The sequence below is a fragment of the Miniopterus schreibersii genome (genome assembly GCF_964146895.1).
Source record: "Miniopterus schreibersii genome assembly, chromosome: 7".
NCBI classification, from domain to species: Eukaryota; Metazoa; Chordata; class Mammalia; order Chiroptera; family Miniopteridae; genus Miniopterus; species Miniopterus schreibersii.
Genome location: NC_138108.1, coordinates 31,982,063 through 32,002,515, shown reverse-complemented (window position 1 = coordinate 32,002,515; position 20,453 = coordinate 31,982,063). Strand labels below are relative to the sequence as shown.

At 41.9% G+C, this 20,453-nt stretch overlaps 1 protein-coding gene across 4 annotated transcripts in view; it reads left to right on the top strand.

The window, feature by feature from the left end:
* The first annotated feature begins 425 nt into the window (after positions 1 to 425).
* The window catches only part of GULP1 (GULP PTB domain containing engulfment adaptor 1), a 187,204-nt gene continuing 167,176 nt past the window's right edge, over positions 426 to 20,453 (top strand). For 2 of the 4 annotated variants that reach the window (XM_081143474.1, XM_081143475.1), the window contains exon 1: positions 434 to 891. The gene's annotated coding sequence lies outside the window, so the exon portion shown is untranslated. Of the gene's footprint in view, positions 892 to 20,453 lie in introns of all 4 variants that reach the window. The other 2 variants (XM_081143477.1, XM_081143476.1) reach the window with 2 other exon arrangements.

The window sequence follows — 20,453 nt, the reverse complement described above, 5'->3', positions numbered from 1 at the left end:
GAGGAAACATCTGCATGGGGCAAATGGGCATGACCTGGTGGTTGAGGCAGTTTTCATTTTTTTTAAAAAAAGGACATAAACTGCAGAGATTCGGGCTGAGTTTAAAGAAATGAGAAAGAAAGGCAACAATTCAGTAGAGGTGCCCTCGGAGCAGCAGGCGCAACCGCGTTCATGCTTTCTCGACAAGGGGTATTCGTGCGCTGCTCTGCACACTTTTTCCTATTAAGCAGCAGAGATGCTTTTAAACTGCGCTGAGAAACGCACAGAGTGAGGAGAGGCGAAGTCTCCTCGAGGGCTTCAGGGGGAGGCTCGAAAGGAAATTCGGCGGGGGACCGGGGCGGGGGTGGGTCATTGTGCTTCTGCTTCCACCCGGGCGCGAGCGGGGTAGGTGAGGCCTCGCCCTCCGCAGCCGGGCTTCTCGCGCGCCCCCCTCCCCGCCGCAGCGTCCCGCGCGCGAACGCACACAGCGGCGGGCCCGCGGGGAACGGCCGCCGCGGGCTGAGGGAAGCCCGCGAGCCTGCGCCCCGGCGGCCGGCCTGGAGGCGTCCTCGGAAGCCGCCAGGAGCGCGCCAGCCCGAGTCGCCGAGAGTTCCCTTCTGGCCGAGAGGGGGAGCCCCGCGCGCCCAGCCCGGAGCCACCGGCGTCCCCAGCCTCCAGCCCCAGCCGCCGCCAGCGCCAATTTTGGCTTCAGCCGCTTAGGAAGAGGAGGGAGAGGGCCGAGGGCTGGAGGAGGGAGGGGACGGCAGCCGCAGGGTCCCGCGCGCGGCACCGCGTCGGTGCGCAGAAACTTTCCCCGCCGGCGCTGCGCCGGGGCCAGACCGCGCGGCTGCGAGGACGCGGCGGCTCTCCGCGCCCCTGCCCACACCGCGCCCGGCCGCATCCGTCAGTGAGGTAGGAGCGCGCGGTGGGTCGGGGGCCTTCCCCGGCTGCAGCCCAGCCCCCGCCGGGCCGGCGCGACCTCTTTAAGGCTGACATCCCGGGAGGCGGCGGGCGGCGGGCTGCCCCGGCCGCGGGCGCCCGCGAGGGAGGGCGCGGGGCGCCGGGAAGCCGCCGCCGCCGCGGGGCAGGTTGCGAACGTTAGGACGGGGCACGGCTGTGGGCGCCGTCCGGCGGGGAAGGAGGCTGAGACCTGTTGACCGCACTGGCAGTGCGCTAGGGAGGACGGCGGAGTCTCCCGGGGACCGGGCGCGGGGACGCAGCGTCTCCCGACTCCTGGAGCCTCCCCTCGCCCTTTGTGGCAACTTTGGCCGGGCTGGCCCGGCGGTGGGCTGCCGCCGGCGGGGCGGGGCGGGGGCGCCGCGGGTCAGTGCCGCTGAGGCCGCGTGGACCCGACGGGACGGGGCGGGAGAGGCATCGCCGGGTCAGGGCGAAGCGACCCGGGAGCGAGGAAACTTCTCCCGGCGTCACCTCCCTTTTGTTGGCTCCGGGCGTGTGGGCCTGGGGGCGGGGAGGCGCGGAGCTCCGAGGCGCGGCCGAGGATTCTTTGAAGCGCAGGCTGGGAGGGCCCGAGCCCGGGGGCGGCGCCCACTCGCACCCTTTCTCTGGGTGGGTCGGAGAGCTCCTTCTGGCGGGCGCTGCGTTAGCGGGGCGCGCCGCGCGGCGGGGGATGAGCCCCTGGGTTCCCGGCGCCGCCGCCGCTTCCTTCGCGCAGACCCTCCTCCCCGGGGCGGGCTCGCGGCGCCCGCCCGAGCCCCGCGCCGGCGCTTCTTCCCCGCGCCGCCGTCCCTGCGTGCGGGAGGGAACTCCGGGCAGGCCGGGCTCTCGGAATGTGTTTACCATGTTGGATGGGACTTGGAACGAGAGGCTGGACGCCGCCGCTGGAACTAGCGTCCCGGGCGGGGTAGAGAAGGTGTAGCCGGTGCTGGGCTTGGCGAGTCCGCCCAGTACGCTGGGCAAAGCACGAGTAAGTGCAAGTTGGCCGTCAAGGTGCCCCTTCCTAGGTCCTGGCAGGTTTTTTCCAACTGACCTCGCCTTTCGCTTAGAATCAGACATTTGCATGCACTGTTTCAGTCTGCAGGCTTGACAAAGTATAATGCAATCGATTAGGAAGGATTGAAGAAATTTATTTGGGCACCTGCTTAAAAAAAAAAAAAACCACCATCACGTTGCACCAACGCTTGAAGATAAAAGTTTTTGGAGAATGTTCTAGTTATCACACCACTTGTTAATTTATAGGACTAGTGAGAAGCGATGCTGATGATTTTGTATCTGTGATTCCAAAGGGGTCATTAGGTGCTAAAGGGGCGCATGAGACAGTGAGTGTTGGTAGGTCGGAAACTCTGGGAGGAGTTGGAAAATTTTCAGATTTGCAAATCTCCCCGTTTCTCTGCCAGTCTTTCCCCCCCTTCCCCCACAAAAACAAGCAGGCTTGCTAGAAAACCCACCAATTGGGAGAGTGCAGTCTCTGGCGACTATAAGCCTTGCTGGAAACCGCCCACAAGCTAAGGTACTGCCCCATTGCATAATTAAAAAGTCTCCTTGAGCTGTCCAGGAGTGTTTTCCAAGTTTTTACGACTGACAAGGAAAGAAGAGAGGAACCTGGCAGGCAGCCAAACTAGCCTGAGCTCAGTAGCCAGGCATGAAAGGGACAGGGGAAGTTGCGGGAGATAATTGGAAAGGAGCTCTTGGTTGTACTTGGGTTTAAACATGGGATTTCTTTTGCAACGAGAATTTTTCGGTGACTAAGACCAGCCTTCTTGGCAAAAAGTTCAACTCAGCTTAGAGTGCAGTGGGATGTGGCACAGGAGGATGGAAGCAGCGCTGTAGGAGTAAAGTTTGATCGTTGCTTATCAGTATCGCAGTGGAATAGCTGAGGACCTGATGCTGCTTGTGCTGACCGTACTTTGCAGATGGCCACACTGTTGCTACTTGTTTCCTAAGCTTGGACCCCCCTTGCGGAAACTTCAATCCTTTGACCTTGACCTTCTTTGTTGTCATAGCCAGTAAGAATTGAAGAGGAGCCTTGAGCAGATGGTTTTCCACCTAAATTGAGTAATTCAATTAGGTATTCTCAAATGGCACAGATTTGGGTCATGGAATTAAAGTGAAAAACGTGTCCAGCATGCCTTTCTTGTGTTTGTCAAAAGTGATCCTGATAAATAGACCTTGTTCTTTAACCTGAAGGAGTTGAATTTGCGTGATCTTAGTATTTCACACAACATTTGCCCAATACTAAAGGTCCTGCTGCTTTTGAGTTCCAGAGCAGCCAGGAACTCAAAGCTTTATCTGCAATTCAGATCCTTTTATGTATTAAAATTGTTATTTATTTTATTTTTCAGGGACATAGGTCCACTATTGTGAGTTTGGGGTTGAATGGTTAAAAAACACTAATGTGGTTTGTATTTCCTCTGGATTGATGACTTTGCGATTGTGAATATAAGTCTGCTCTCTGAGATTGACTTTATGAATCACTCTTGGCAAAGTGTTTTCCCTGACTATGATTTCAGTTTTTCCACTTGCAAAGTAAAGAAACTTTCCTTTACATAATTACAAGCTTGGTGTGAGCATTAAACAGATGAAATTATGTTAATAGGTTTTTAGACACAAAGGTCTAGGGTTTCTGACTAAGTGGTTCACTTGAAATTATAGAGGTAAAATAGTAATATTTACATCTAGAACACATACAATGGGGGCATATCTGTATTTAATTTACAAAAATTATTGCTTTTGCATTTTAATCATAGCTAAAGCATGATTAAAGTTTAATCATAAATTTTAATTTTGGAGAATGTTGGGTGAGATCTTGTTATGGTTAAAGCTGAGTCATTCTCTCAAACAGAAAAGAACTATCAGCAAATTCATTTATTTTTATTTCAGTTTGTATTTATACTCAGGACTGGTTGTTTTTTGAGTTCAGCTCAAGTTTCTCTTTTTGAGATGTTACCAGGTATATTTGCAGAATTTGGCTCCCTTCTTGGAAATAACACTTGAAAGACTAAAATACATTTATGATGTACAAACTTTGTTTTTTCAGTGGCCACAATGACTTCCTTAAGAATTTAGAGGGTAGATGGAGGAGCCATTTATTAATTGATTCAACCAATATTAGTTGGGTACTTTTTATGTCCCAGAAACCATCAGCCTTGAATTCAAATCCTCACACTGTACTCCTGAGCACTGTGATCTTGTGCATACTATTTTACTGGTTGTTTTTTTAAAAATTTATCTTTATTGTTGAAAGTATTACAAGTGTCCCATTTTTCCCCCCAATTAACCCCCTCCACCTCGCTCCCACCCCTTCCCCAGGCCTTCACCCCATCATTTTCTGTGTCCATGGGTTATGCATATATGCATGTAACTTCTTTGGTTAATCTCTTCCCACCCTCCATCCCCCTTCCCTCTTTCCTCTGAAATATAATCATCTGTTACATGAGTCAATGTCTCTGGATCTATTTAGTTCATCAGATGCTTTTGTTCATTAGCTTCTTTTTAGAGAAGATTCTTCAACATTTCCTGTAGTGCTGGTCTGGTGGTGGTGAACTCCTTTAGCTTTTCCTTGTCTGTGAAGCTCTTTATCTGACCTCCAATTCGAAATGATAGCTTTGCTGGGTAGAGCAATCTTGGTTGTAGTTCCATGTTTTTCATCACTTTGAATATTTCTTGCCACTCCCTTCTGGCCTGCAAGGTTTCTGTTGAGAAATCAGCTGACAGTCGTATGGGTGCCCCCTTGTAGGTAACTAACTGCTTTTCTCTTGCTGCTTTTAAGATTCTCTCTTTGTCTTTAACCTTTGGCATTTTCATTATGATGTGTCTTGCTGTGGGCCACTTTGGGTTCCTCTTGTTTGGGACCCTCTGTGCTTCCTGGACTTGTAAGTCGGTTTCTTTCCCCAGGTAGGGGAAGTTTTGTGTAATTATTTTTTCAAATAGGTTTTCAATTTCTTGCTCTCTTCTCCTTCTAACACCCCAATAATACAAATGTTGGGCCTCTTGAAGTTGTCCCAGAGGCTCCTTATGCTATCTTCATATTTCTGGAGTCTTTATTCTTTTTGCTCTTCTGGTTGGGTGTTTTTTGTTTCCTCATGTTCCAAATTGCTAATTTGATTCTCAGCGTCCTCTACTCTACTCTTGATTCCCTGTAAATTATTCTTCATTTCAGTTCGTATAGCCTTCATTTCTGATTGGTACTTTATTATGTCATTGATTTTCTCAGTTATTTTTGTAAAACTCTTACTAATATGCTTGAGCATCCTTATAACCATTATTCTGAACTCTGCATTTGTTAGCTTGCTTGGATCTATTTCATTTAGTTCCTCTTCTAGAGATTTTTCTGTTCTTTCCTTTGTGACATGTTCCTTTGCCTCCACATTTTGGTTGCTTCCAAGTGTTTGTTTCTATCTATTATGTAGAGTTGCTATGTTTCCTGGAATTTGTAGAGTGGCTTTGTGTAGTAGGTGTCCTGTAGGGTCCAGTGGCTCAGTCTCCCCAGTCACCTGAACTGGGCCTTCCAGGTGCTCCCCTGTGTGGGCCGTGTGCACTGTCCTGTTGTAGTTGAGCCTTGGTTGCTGTTGGCATCACTGGGAGGAATTGACCCCCAGACCAATCTGCTGTGAGGACCAGCTGCAACTACAGCCAAAGAGCTGCTGTGCTGGAGACACCTCTGTGAAGCAGGATTTACTTCAGTGGAGCTTTGGTGTTCACTGAGTGCGCCCCTTGAAAGTGTCACTCGTGGATGTGGTAGGGTTGTAATCCAGCATGGTTGAGTCTGACCACTGGGTGCGCTGTCTCTGGGGCCTCCTGGGAGGTGCAAAGTCAGCCTCTCCCAGTGCCTTGCTCAGGGCCACCCAGCATGAGCTACACAGCAAACCGTAGATGGCTGCTAATGGGGCTGGGCTTGGAGGTGTCCAGGAGAGGCCAAGCTATGAGCCAATGCAGCTGCCACTAGTGCCAGGCCTGGGACCACTTATCAAGCCGTATGGGGCCCGCTGCTGTTTGTTTGAGGGATTTTAGGAAAGTCCTAAGCATGAGGCTTGAGAGGCCACTTGCACAGAAAAGCCTCTGGAAATGGCTGGGATGAGCTTGCAAGTAGGGAGGGGCGGGGCCTCCAGGAATCACCGGGGCGGGGCCAAAGGTGTGAGTCAGGTGCTGGCGATTCAAATACGGTGCCTGCCTCCTGGCTGCCTGTGGGGAGGACTCACCAAAGGAGCAATGGTCTCTGCCAGCTCTTCTGCCTGGGAGAAAGCTGCCTGTCCAGCTCTCTCCCTGATTCCAGGCAGGTTAGTTCCTCCCCACGTGTCCCAGGTTCGTTTCAAGCTGCTGCCCGGCGCTGGGGCTCGGGGAGCGCATCTGAGTCCGTGCACGGGCCTGAGGAAAGCCTGAGACTCCCGCAGCCCATGTGACCCTCAGCGACAGTCCCCACTGGTTTTCACAGCCCGAAAGTGTGGGGACTTCTCTTCATGGCCCCGGAGCCCTGGGCTGGGGGCCCTCCTCCCTCCTCTGGGAAACCTCCGCCGCCGGGATGTCCTCCCAGGTTTAACCCGCAGCACCGGGTGTGGGCCCGTGGCTGCGTCTCCGGGATCCAGCCCCGATCTGCCCGCGTCTCGCCCCTCCTCCCGGTCTCGGTGCTTCTTCAGTTCCCTAGTTGTAGGGCTTCTGTTCAGCCGGATCTCAGGAGGTTCTGAATGATGGTGGTTCTGTATTTTAGTTGTAATTTTGATGCGGTTGGGGGTGCAGCAGGTGCAGCTGTTGCCTACGCCGCCACCTTGTTTCCTCCCCCACCATTTTACTTCTTAAACATTTCTATTAGATGGGCTATGTACAGAAACCCAGGTACAGAAAATAGGGTACAGAAACTCACCGGGGCAGGAAGCCCCAGATGCCTAGCAAGGGGCAAAACTGGGAAAACAAGAACCTTGTCCCCAGGGTAACCTACCCTCCCTAGCATATCACTGGTCATGCGGTTTAGACCCCTGAACAGTTTCTCCCTAAAGGTAACATCTAGGCCTCAGTTGTATTTCAGCTCCTGGCCCAGATAAGCGGACAAATGGCACCAGGGGCTGCCTCAGGACTGGCCACATTGCCTAATGATGCCCTGCCCCCAACTAGTCAGTGGAGACCTTGACCTTGAAAGAGCACACCTGGAAAGCTGATGAATATTCTGTTGAGACCTCCCCTAAGATTCCTGCATGCAAGAAAGATAAATACGTTCAGGACAAAGGACCCAGTGCAAGCTCCCCACAAGGGGAGCACGCGGGAGCCATCTCCATCCCTCCGATGGGACCCCACGAGACTTGCAACCAGGGGAGCAATGGCCAGCGATAGTTGGTGCCGGGCTCACCCCCGAACCTGTTTCCAAGGTCCCCAAACCTGTCTCCAAGGCCCTCTTCTCTCTCTGACTTCTCAGGGAGCCAAAGCAGCCCAGCCTAGGTTCTCCTGTTGCTTCTTCTATGTTCTTTTTTGTTTCACTCTCCCAAGTATATTTTTGCTGCTTTCATGGACCCAATACACTTTGGCTCAGTGCTGTGTAGCCCTTCTCTTTCCAAATCCCCATCCCCTTTTAATAAATTTAATTTTTCTTTATTTGCCTGTCTGAGAGGGCTATTTAGCCTGCTTGCACACCACCGACCTTAACCTTTAAATTTCACCGACGTATAATTTATTGTCTATATTGCTATCTATAATGTAAGAACTTGTTAATTGCTGATTCATGTGTGATAATAGTGAAATATTTAATTTTCAGTTGGGCGTGTCTGTAAAATAAACTACTTATATTTATAGCTCAGTCTGCTGTGCTATATTCATGGATGTTTAATTTAACTCTCAGGAGTATAAGTTAATGTATTAGAGGGAAAAAAAAAGGAATAAGTTTAGTAGTCTCCCCTTATCTGTTAGGTATATGTTCCAAAATGCCCACTATATGCCTGAAACTTTGGATAGTACAGAACCCTATATATACTGTTTTTTGCTATACATACATACTTATGATAAAGTTATATAATTTTATAAGAGATTAACAATAACTAATAATAGAATAATTACAATATGCTTTAATAAAAGTTATGTGAATGTAGTCTGTCTCCCTTTCTCAAAATATCTGGAATTTCCCATTTAAGATCTTCTGACTATGGTCGACCAGGTTAACTGAAACAGTGGAAAGCGAAACCATAGATAAGGGGGGACCACTATACAGGTAAATTGTTTAAAGAATAAAATATTTCAGTAAAATACTTTTATTTTGAGACCTTACCTAATCATTAACAGTGAATCTATGAAAGTAGTAGAAGTATATGGGAAATAGTAGTTGAATTTTTGGTCATATTAACAAAATTGGTACTTTATTTGAATAACCAAAGAACACGTGAATGTTCCACGATGTGTTAGGGTAATCTTCCAATTTTGCTTTTAATTTTAAATTAAAAAATTTAAATATCTTAATTTTCATTGCTGAATATTAGATTATTTTTATTTAAATTTCACTTAGAATTTTTTGTGACTCATTCTGCAAAATTGCAATTTGTTTTCTAAAACTACTAAAGAAGAAAAACAGTTACTTTATCTGAATATAATAATAAAATCAAAAGTAGTGACAGGTGCCAACTGCCTGGCTGCCAGGAGGCCTGCCCTAAACATATTAGAGGCTGGAGGATCTAATGGTGTTTGCCTTAATGCATTTAGAAATCAGGAAATTTAGACTTGCTCCCAGGGGAGATTAATATGTCCAAACTGGAAGAGGAAAAACAGTATAAACTTTGAACAGAGAAATCTTGTTTCTTCCAAAGAGTGGAGGTATGAAATTGATATTACACTTTTATTTTTATAAATAATGACTAAAAGTCATTGTTCCAGGGTTAGCCTAGAAAGGTGTTTATACTTTTTAAAAGGCTCTGTTATGTGCCAGTTTTATGTTTGTTTTATGCTCAGAAAATGTTTTCAGCCATTCTGATGATGCTTACAGTGCGTGATTATTTTTCATTGGAAGATAGTCAAATGACTCAAAAATTGTACTGATTTCCTGTTTTCATTGAAATGATATAGTTATGGCGAATTCGGAATCAGCCTCATCTTTCAATATTGTGTACTAGAGGCTGGCTTTGGAAAGGCTGCTCCGATTTGCTCATATAATATGAATAAGTAAGTTAACTTATGTAATAATTGTGATTGCCACTATATGTTGGTTTGTTTTCAAAGTATAGAGGAGTTTTTAGGCTTTTATTTATACTTGTAAAGGTTGAGAAAAGTAGTGGGAAAAATCCGCTATCCACATTCTTGGTTAGGGGCTCTGATGATATAATCATGAAAGTGTTGTGGAGGAACAAACTTGACTCTCAAGGTTCTTCTGGCTGGTCTAATAATCAAATAGACATGAGACAGATTGACAAGAGAAAATAATAAAATTTAGTACATATATATGTATGGGAACCCCACTTATATGAGAGAGTCAGAGAACACGGAGGTTCGGAGGAAGAAAGGGAACCTGAGAATGTAAGACGTTCTGAGCTAGGGATGCCCTTTGGGCTTCAGAGGGTCAGTGCAGGATGACAAGAAGAGCAGATGCTCAGTAAATAGGTTTGTTCTGCTCTACAGATATGTCAATATCATCTCTTATTGACAAGGCCCCTAATTCAGGCGCTTCTGGGTAAAGAGAGGGGCAGAAGTTTCTCTTGAGCCTGAAGCTGAAACTGCCCTCAGCTCAAAACAATCTGCATACCACACACAAAGCACATCGCAGAGTGACTAGCCCGAACCCCTGTGGAGGCCTTTTCTACTTTCCTTAAGTAGGACACACAAATATAAATATTACTGGTAAGTTTATAAGGTACATTGAAGTAATAATTGTGTGGAAATGTAGTGTTTTCCTGGTATTGTATAGCTTTTTCTTACAATTATAAGATGTTATTGTTAACCTGTTTCCTGAAACTCCAAGAATTTCAGAGAACTTAAACTTTGCGAGAACTACCAACAAAGAGCAGACTAAATGATTTGGGCTCCGTCTTTAGTCCACTTTCTTGTAGAAATGATAGTAATTTAAATGACTGAAACACAGCTAGTTGAGAGTTTTGGTAGAAGAAAATATAGAGTATAAATAACCTATAAACTGAGTCATTAAGGATTTGGTTGTATTACATTTTCAAATAATTATGTAATATTTTATCAAATGATAACTAAGCTCTCTTTCTCAGTTTGTATTTAAATGAGGTAATAATTGATTTTAGATAGCATTTTAGTTAAAAAAGCAAGAAGACCTATCTGTACTGTGGTAGCAAATCTCCGAATTTGGTGTAATTAAAAGTTGACATAAGAGAAAAAAAAAGTGATTTTAGCTTCTTGGTTTCTCTTATAGCTAATTACAATCAAAGAGGGAGTGCCATCTTTTAAAGTAAAATTTTAACAGCAAGTAGGTTCATTTATCTAGATTTCCACTTGGGTAAGTTAAAACGAAGGCTGGTAAATACTGATAAGAGTTTTGTTTAAGAAGACAAAGTACTCCAGGCACGTTACCATTAGCTTCCTCAGTCCCAAGCTCCAAAGGCCCCTTCCTTAATATCTGTAACTAGTTTCCTAAGCCCATTTTTTCTAGGAATTACTTTTTCTACCTCTTTGATTTACCAAAGAAATGTTCTCCTATTAAAAAAGAGGAAGACAAAGTACTTTGTAAGTGTTTTTAAAGGTCAACATGCATGTTATTCCCTATAATCAGTTTAATTTTTGTGTGCCGTTGAAGAACTCCATAGTAAACACAGAATTTTGGCCGATGGTGGAACTTTTTCTGCTACCTCCCTGAGGATCTGCACTATTACTAAATCATAAAAACCTTCAACATAAATGTTGGTCATTGCTGGCAGTACACATAAATACAGAGAAAGTTTGGCTTATTGTAAAGGACAATTGTATAACTGAATTAATTTCAATTGAGTATAGTTAGTAAGAGGATGTTGCTTATACAATGCAATCTAGCAAAATACAGTTTGAGAGAATTGTTAAGGAGTCACATTTGAGGAATGAATTGTCTTTGAAATTCTCTAAATGTCATCTGAAATGGAAAAACTCTGTGACATTTCAGAGTAGGTATTGTTTTGAAATTTTGTGAATTATTATTTCTGTTTTAATGCATCCATTGTGAGTCTGGATGTATAGGAGAAAAGCCTTTACAATTGTTAACAGCAAACTAATAAGAACTATTATATTCCTAATATTGTCTTTAAACCTTTTTAGAGGAAGAACAGCTACTAAATTTATAACATTTGAATTGCCATAGGCTTAATTGCTTAAATTAAGTAGATAGGAAACTTATGATTAATTTGGAAATTTGAAATTTCCTAGTGCACACGAGGACTTAAGGAACAACATTTTGTGACTTGATAGAATAAATCTTTCTTTGGGACTTCCTTATTCAATATGATACAGATTTTCTCTTAAGTTGTCATAAAACTTGCAACCCCTCCCCCCTCGTTCTGGAAAATGTAACTGTTTAAATTATGAGTAAACAAAGGGATTCTTATATGATTCAGTTGAATTTAGTAAATATTTATTGAACACCACTTGTTTTTGTTTTGTAGTTGTGCCCTTCTTTTATTAAAATTTATTTATTGACTTGTTTCACCATCCATGTACTCATTGGTTGCTCCTTGTATGTGTCCTGACTTGAGATTGAACCCACAGCCTTGGCATATGGAGATGACGCTCTCTAACCAACTCAGCTACCTAGTCAGGGGCTAGTTGTGTCCTTTTTGGTAGTAACGGACACCTATCTTAAATTTAAGTAGACTTAACTAGAACTTATTTCCATATAATTCTGTGCTACAGTGGAGAGGATGTTCAGGGAATAGGAGTGGGGTTCATTCATCAGTGTGAAGGGAAGCAGTGTCTGGAAAGAAAGTGTGGAGTTGATTCCTGGGCAAAGGATTAAGGTGAGTAAGGCAGGCAATGAAGGAAGACAGTTAAGATGGAGCAAGTGGCAAAGATGTAAAGTGTTTAACAGAGAAACTTGTGAATTTTGGAACTGTGGAGATGTTTCTCCTCTCTGTTTTCGTGTTGATGATCATAATCATTAGTAATTGCATATAGAAGTTTAAGAACTTTAACTGTATTAATTATTTTTAAAAACTCTCTTATTTTTCTTTTTCTATGTCTCTGAATCTAATTGGCGTGTAATCGGAAACACAAGAAGTTGGAGTGTGCTCTCTATTTCATACTCTAGTGGGCCCTTGAATTTGAATGGGAAACAATAATATCATTACTTTCATAAACACCTAATTAAGTTTAGTGTATCTTTAATTTTGAATGTAGGAAACACACACACACAGTATTCTTTTTGTTGTTGTTTTGTTTTGTTTTGTTAATCTTCACTGCATGATAGTTTTTCCATTGCTTTGCAGAGAGAGTGGAAGGGAGGGAAGGAGGGAGGGGGAAGAGAGAGAGAGAAAAAGAGAAACCTGGATCGACTGGTTGCTTCCCACAGGGGCCCTGACCTGGAATGGCGGGGGGTGGGGGGGTGGGGGTAGGAGGTGGGCAGCTAACCTGAAACCCAGGTACGTGCCCTTGACCGGAAATCGAACCCGAGACCCTTTGGTGTACAGGCCGATGCTCTAACCACTGAGCACACTGGCTAGGGCCACACAAGTTGCAGATATTTGTTGTCATGTCTCATTGCTCTGGCTGTATATATTTTCTGAAATATTTTTATGTTTATCTCTAGTTTGAAAATATACTAATAATTACATCTCCTTGTAGGTATTATTTTTTAATATGTGCATATGTCTATAGATATGTAGCTATCTCAATTTGTTTTAAATATATTTTAATAACTGTCAGTGATTGGTTATTGAGGGGCACTTGTTCCTTGTTTCAGTCATAGTTAATTATGTGAGAGGACAGGACTGGGGAAGGGCCTCGGATAGAAGCACCAGGAGAGAGACTAGGTGGGGCTGCTTTAGTTCTCTAGAAAGTCAGAGAAAAGGGGGCTTTGGAAACAGGTTCACAGGGTTAGCCCAGGACGAGCTGCCATGGCCCATTGCTGCCCTGGTTGTAAGTCTCCTGGGGTCCCTTAGAATTTAGGAGATGCGTGCCTGTGGGGGAGGAAGGGGGGAAGCTAAAGGTGCGGGAGTATTCTGGGGAGGGAGAACTTGTGCTGGGCCCTTTGTTTTGAGGGTTTTTAAAGGCTGAGAGCTTAGGGGAGGTTTAGGGGAGATCTCAGTAGAATATTCATCAGCATTTTCAGGTGTGCCCTTTCAGAGTCATGGTCTCCACTGATTGGTCAGTGCCAGGGGTCTTTAGTCATTGAAGTTAGTCCTGATTTTGCTGCTTTTCTCCACCTGCAGCTGAAATACTACTGAAGCCTAGATGTTATCTCTAGGGAGGTGACCTTCTTTATGTATCTGGCTGTAAATAGCTTGGCCAGTTTATCTGTCTCAGTTTCCCCATTCCACTTGCCAAGGAATTTTCCTAGCTTCTTACTCTCCTGCCTTGGTTGGGTTTTGTATACTTTGGATATGATTACTGCTATTACTCTATAAAAATATTTCGTTACTCAAATCACCAAATTTTACTTTTAAAATCAGTAAAAAGATAATCATCTTAACTAAATTCATTTTGAGGTGACTAAATTCTACATATATCTCAGACATTTTCTGCGATGACATGATTTTGCTCCAGCCCTTTGCCTTCGAGACTCTACCTTTTGAAAAATTATTGTAGATAGATAAATAGATAAATGGCTGGGTAAGAAAGCTCTATCTTGCTTGGACATGAAGATTCCCAATGCAAAATTAATTTTTTTTTCACATTTTAGACTATAAAAGTCATGATCTGAGAAATTGAGTACATCTGGAAAAGACAAACCTAGAACTAGTTTCTTTTTACAAATTGTTGAGGTGTTGTGATGTGACAGGTACTGGTGTTAAGAAAAAAAATAAAACTGAACAAAGCAAATCACTATCCTAGAGGGGGAAAAAAATTAATACATTATTCAATAAAAATAAAATAATTTGAAATGTAAATTCCTCATACAATCGATTCATAAAATTACATCACTCTTTATTTGGTTCTGTGGTGTCTTTAGTGTATTGGAAACATTAAACATACATTAAGAAACATTAAAGGAATCTCAGTGCCTGATCTGAGTAATTTAAAGCTTGGAGCCCGATAAAACTAACATCACTTTAAATGGAAAAGATAAAGCTGATAAGGGTACAATTAAAGAAAACTGTGAAGTGCAGGTCCATTCACACAGGTATAAAAACTGCAGATAAACTTTTAAGTAAGAACTAGTTTTATAAAACTGTAGTTCAATGGAACTATCAGCAATTTAATTCTTTTCTGCCAGGGTGTTCTTGAGCTCGATTTTTGTTGTTGATGATTTAGCATTATACATATTGGTTTTTATAATGTGCTATGTCAAAGTGTGGTGGTAGTTCTGAGTCTTTGTCCTCTTGCTTCAAAGGTGATAGGAGTTACCTGAAGCTGAGAACTGACAAAAGCCGGAGTGAAATATTTTAGAGCATTAATGCTATCTTTGGGGGGAAATGGTTAACCAGTGTTTAAATAGGAGGTGGAGACAAGCAAACCATGAATAATCTAACAGACTTAGTGAAGAGCAAGTGTCACAATGGGCAGGTTTGCTGTGAATGAGGGGGTGTGAGAAACGGAAGGCTGGAGGTTGTGCAAGCAGAGCTTATGAAGAAGAGCAGTTGGTGAAACGAGGCGGAATGTTGCAGGTGTTTAAAGGCTGCAGTAAAGCAGTGTGGTGCCTGGGTCATTGGTCAAGAAAGAGCAAGTCTGTTGTATTAGAACTGGTATCAGTGTGGATGTGGAGAGCACTGCGATTGGGTTGGAGATTGACATAGGCAGGCCCGTAACTTGAATACCAAAGGAAAGTGAAAGAGACCTTAGAAATGTAATTACTAATGGAGATATCCGAAGTAACAAGACTTTCTACATTACTGTGATTGAGTAATCGCATACTGTGATTGCATAAAAATGCAGTAAACATGCTCGAGATACTTCTTCTATGAGATCATGACCTTCATTCAAAGCTAGACGAGAGACCAGGAAAATACAAAGTGCTGCAAATCTCAGAGGATTATTGTTCTTCTAGAAGCTGTTGTTCAGGGATTGTCCTGGGGCATCCCTTCCCCTGACAGAATAGGATTGCCCTCTGGTGACCTTTTCCTGCTTTAAAAGGAAACCACATTCTTGTGTTTTGAATATGAATAAATGCCTTTTGGTATGGAAACGACTATAAAGGGACTTTGCTTATCTATTTTGGAAATTTTAATAGAAAATATAACTTGGCTCACAGCAGATATAAAGTGAGAAAGAGGATAAGTATCCAGATAATCCAAATTCCAACTTCCACTTGTGCTAAAGTAATCAGAAAAGTGAAAAGAGTCCCCACCTTAAATTGTTTCCTTCTAGTACGATCTTCTTGGCACCTGTACTTTTCTTAACCTATTTTCTTATATATGTGAGTCCACATCAAAAATGACTTTTTGAACGAGATAAATGTAACAAGGATAGGATGGGGTTTAGGATTTGCAACCTCAAAATATGGCACCTACTGAATATTTCAACCTGGAAGAATTTGGGAAATGGCATGTGAAAGAAGGACTTTGTAAGCTTTCCCTGATGCATTCTCATGTGAGAGGTGCCCTCCCAACCCCAGGAGGAAAAGCGCACCCTTATCTCTGAAGAAAAGGGATAGTATGAAAGACTGCAGATGAGTGTTGAAGACTCGCTGAGAAACAGATAAGCCTGGCCCCTTAGCAGATGTTCCCATAATATGTAGTCTTGCTTTCCCTCCCTCCGAATGTAAAATGAAGATAATGGCATGCACCTTATATGCATCACTTTCTCTTGTGTGTCCTTTGGCCCCAAGATTTTTAGAGTCCACACTGTCTCTGTTGGGCTTACAGAGCAGTCAGCGTCAGCTTTCCTTGTTCTTATCAGATTACCCGAGAATTCTGATTATCAGAGAATTCAGAGAATAAGTAATAAAGTTCCTGTTGTTGTTGTTTTTGAAACTGTTCCTTTGTCTACAGTTTGAACCCAATGGCATTTTTCTTTTTCAATCCTCTATTTTCAGGAGTGGTCTCTATGTTAGGAAGAAATTAAGTTATGTTATCTTCAGATTCCAAACCAGTGTAAGAAGAAGCTCTGACAATGGATCAAGCCTGATTACTCAATAATGATTCTCTGTTACTGTGACGTATTTGGAGAAAGGCTGAATAGCTATAGCTTTTGCCTACTATAGAAGACTATCCTGTAGTTTGTCTGTAGCTTAAGACATTGAGAAAGAAGATTTTTAAGGTCAAACCATGATAATAATTGAAATTTAGATGGGGTGATCAGTCTCCTGGAATAACATTTGTAAAATAAGAGAAAGCCAATAATTTTGTGCTAAATGGATTAAAGCTACTGGGATTCCTACATTTGCTCATGCAGACCATTCAAAATACCTTTCAAACCCTATTCTTATGTGCCAGCTACTGTTCTAGATTCTGCCAAAGTATCCTAATCTCAAAGAAGCATGTACTCACAAGCTTAATTTGCCTACTCAGTTTCTTTGAAATCCAAATTCATTTGAATCTGAGCTTCTACTCCATAATTTTGTTTAAAGTAAAATTAATTACAATGAGGCAATATCCATCCTCCAGAATTATGGAGTATTAATCTTGTGACTTCATTTACTCTTTGGTTGATGTTACATTTCCCTAAGTGTATATATACCTTTCTTAGAGTACTGTGGCTGTGAGCTGTAGTGAGTCCTTCAAGTTTTCAAACAGAATAAGAGCAAGGGAAAAGGAGGGAAGGAATATGATAAACTTTGCGTTTATGAAACCTCATGGCATGGCTTTGGGCTAGATGGAATGAAGAGGTATGAGAATAATGGTATGGAACCAAGTTAGGAAATGTTCAAAAAGCCTAGATGAGAGATGATGAGGGCCTGAATGTAGGAGGTACAGTAAGGGTGGAGAAGAATGAACTGGAATAATTTTGAACTTACAGAATTGTTGGCTGATTGGATGTGAGCATTTCAGGAAGGAGTAAAGAGGATCACGTGTAGACTTGGATTGATTGACTAGATTGTGGTAATATTCACCAAGATAAGGAATTATAGGGCAAAGAGCATGACTGGAGGAAAAGACTAAGAATTCCACTTTGGGTTTTTGAGTTTAAGGTGTTTTTGGACAATTATGGGGGAGATGCTCCTACAGTAAGTTGGATATGTCACTTGGAAATAAGGAGAAATCCTAAGATGAAGATACAGATTTGAAAGTTATCCGCATGATTGGTTATTAGTGCCATGAGGTCAGACCCTTGAGAGTATTAACAGTTAAGGGGAATCAGAAAACGAAAAGCCATCATAAGACACTGAGAACCCAAAGGTGAGCCTGAAGTCTCTATTCCAAAGGAAAGTCTTACCTGCGTAGCAGGTAGATAGAGATCTAAACTAGAATTATTATACAAAGGAAAGAAAAGAAAGAACTGAATTGCCAAATAATTTAAAAGAACTGTTTTGTGTTGTGAAAGGTAAAGACCAAATTGCACCTTAATATAAGGCAGATATTTCTAGAATTGGCCAGTTTAGCTGGCCAGGGCTTCATGTTCATTTTGTGGTTGTGGCTTTCCATGGTCATATTGCTCCACTCCAGAAACAAAATAAGGATCCACAGGTTTGGCAAAAAGAATCTCAATCCTTGGTCAAAAATGAGGTATTACAGGCCTTCCTAGGTTATTCTCCCTAACTCCCCAAAGATATTTATGCAATTTGTTCCCACAAAACCATTGTTAAAGATAATCAAAATTGTATTGTCGAGTCACATTGATTGCGCCTGTGGATTTCAAGGTCAGCTTTGCTGATTCCCACACCATTTTTGAATTTAACCAATCATTGCAGTAGGGTTACCTAGAATTAAATGCGAGTGGATGCAACCAATTTTGACTAAATGGATTTTCCTAGATTATTGAAAACTATTTACTATTAAATTATATTACTATTATTATTTACTATTATATTTACTATTATTTACTATTAAATTAAATTAAATTATATTTAGAAAAGCATTTTATTATTTTATGATAAACATTATAAACCTGCACCTATATGTTGACTATATTTATATTATTAAACATTTTTATTTTCTAAAATCAAATTTGATTTTTATATAGTAACTCAGCTGGAAAAATAAAGAATTTAGAGAAATAGAGAATTGAAGTAGACTGCAAACCTTAGGCCTTTTTAGACAGCTCCTTCAATATAATTAAAAAACAGCATATCTACATTTATTACTCTCTTTATGTCATGAGTTTTTCTTTAGAAACCAGGGCTTTAGAAGATACCTAAGGCTTTTAATTTTCTTCTTTTTAAAACATTCCATAAGTAAAATAAAATAAAAAAATGCATATAAAAGGATTTTTATAAATTTACTTAGTAAGACTATTCTTGGAGATAGTACTGAAACAGATTCTTTTAGCACTTCCTCTGGTTATTTTTAATGCATTTTTAGTTGTGGACTCTTAAATTTTTTATCTGATTCTTGGGTAATCTTTGTCAAGTTAGTTTCTGTGACCGGAGGGGGCAGAGGAGGATGAGAAATAATAATGTAGTTAAGTGGTACGCCACTTCCACGCTTGTGTTTTTTGCTCACAGCAGTGGAAGGCCCACAAGAGCAGGGATAGCTGTGCATTTACTTATCCCTAGCGACCCAGCACTTATAAGGGGCCTGGCCCAGTGAGCACTCAAATATTTGGTGAGTGAATGGAGAAACAAGAAATTGAAGATCTTAAGAGAAAGTGTACCTCATCCAACATGCGTATACTAAAATAATGGCTTGAGAAGTGCTGTTAGAAAGATGCTGATGTTGGAGAATGAATGGGGGCAAGGACACACCTGTACTACATTGACCCCTACCCTATTTGTTACCTGAGGGCTAGTGCTTGGAAATCAGTTTTTATCTTGGAAACATTAGCAGAAACAATCCAAGCTCTGCACCGTGAGCTAGACAGCTCCACACAATCTCTCCTTGGTCATCTATCTCCCTCCATATGAAAGAACGACACGGATTCTCATGGCCTACTTTTTCTTTTTAAAAATCATTTTATTTACTCATCTTTTTGTTAATCCTCACTAGAGGATATTTTTATCATTGATTTTTAGAGAGAATGGAAGGGAAAAAAGGAGGGGGGGATATACAGAGAGAGATAAACAGAGATGTGAGAGAGACACATCAATTGGTTGCCTCCCGAATGGGCCCAGACCAGGGCCGGGGATCCAGTTCGAAATTCAGGTAAGTGCCCTTGACAGAAAATTGAACCCATGACTCTTGCCTGTGGGCCAGGCTCTAACCACTGAGCCACACTGGCCAGGGCCAGGGCCTACTTTTTCTATGATTATTTAAGATTATACATGTGATTATACATATGTGAGCAATTCGGTCCTAAAATCATGTTTCAGATTGAATTGGAATATTCTAAGATCGAATGAAATAGAAATTGCTTATTTACAAAATGCTGGGAGCAAAATGTAGTTGACACTCTCTAATCTACTGGTATTTCAATTGGTAATTTGGGGAGCAAGTTCTAAGAAGTGGTGATAACTAAAGAGAAATATTTAGCATAATTTAATTGTAACTTGGTTTGCATATGTTTGTCTGTTGGAATAATTACATGGATTTATTTTCCTATGTTTCACATTATTTCAAGTTTATTTCTGCAACTTGTCAAAATGTTTGTGTTGAAAAATGCCACTTACTAATAAAGTACGAGAAATAGGAGTAAACATGTTTTATTAGTTTAAGCAGTATTAATGTATAACTCTCCTTGAAAAGTTGAGGACACTGATTTTATTTATAATATATAATAATATACCTGGTTATATGATTATATGACTCAGTATATGTTTTTATAAAGATATGTTTACAATATAATTTTAAATATGCTATTAAATATATTAGTAGATTTGTGTTATCTACAGTGTTTTACATATATAGTGCATAGATGATATTAGATGGAACAAATGTTTTTTCTGAGAATGAAATTATAGTTCCATAAGACCATAGATTTTATGACCACAGACTTTTCTTTTTTTTCTTTTTAAAAAATATATCTTTATTGATTTCAGAGAGAGGAAGGAAGAAGGAGAGAGAGAGAGAAACATCAGTGATGAGAGAGTTGTCATTGATTGGCTGCCTCCTGCACGCCCTCCACTGGGGATCGAGCTCAGACCGCAGCCTTTTCATTTCTAGTTTTTCATCGTTCATTTTTTGCACCTTGGCAAGATAATCTTTAGCATCGGCCAAAATTTCACCTGGCTATTTATTTTAAATTACCGTAATTGATGAGTGAGAAACTTTATGATACTTGCCTAATTTTAGTTGGAAGAGATGACTGATTTTCTTCTCATTCATTTTTTTGTCCCATAAAATAAGTTAATAAATGAGAAAAACCAATCGTAAAACCACAAGTGCAGTTATTTTTACTCAGAATTAAATAAAGCAGACAGGAAATTCAAAGTATTTCTT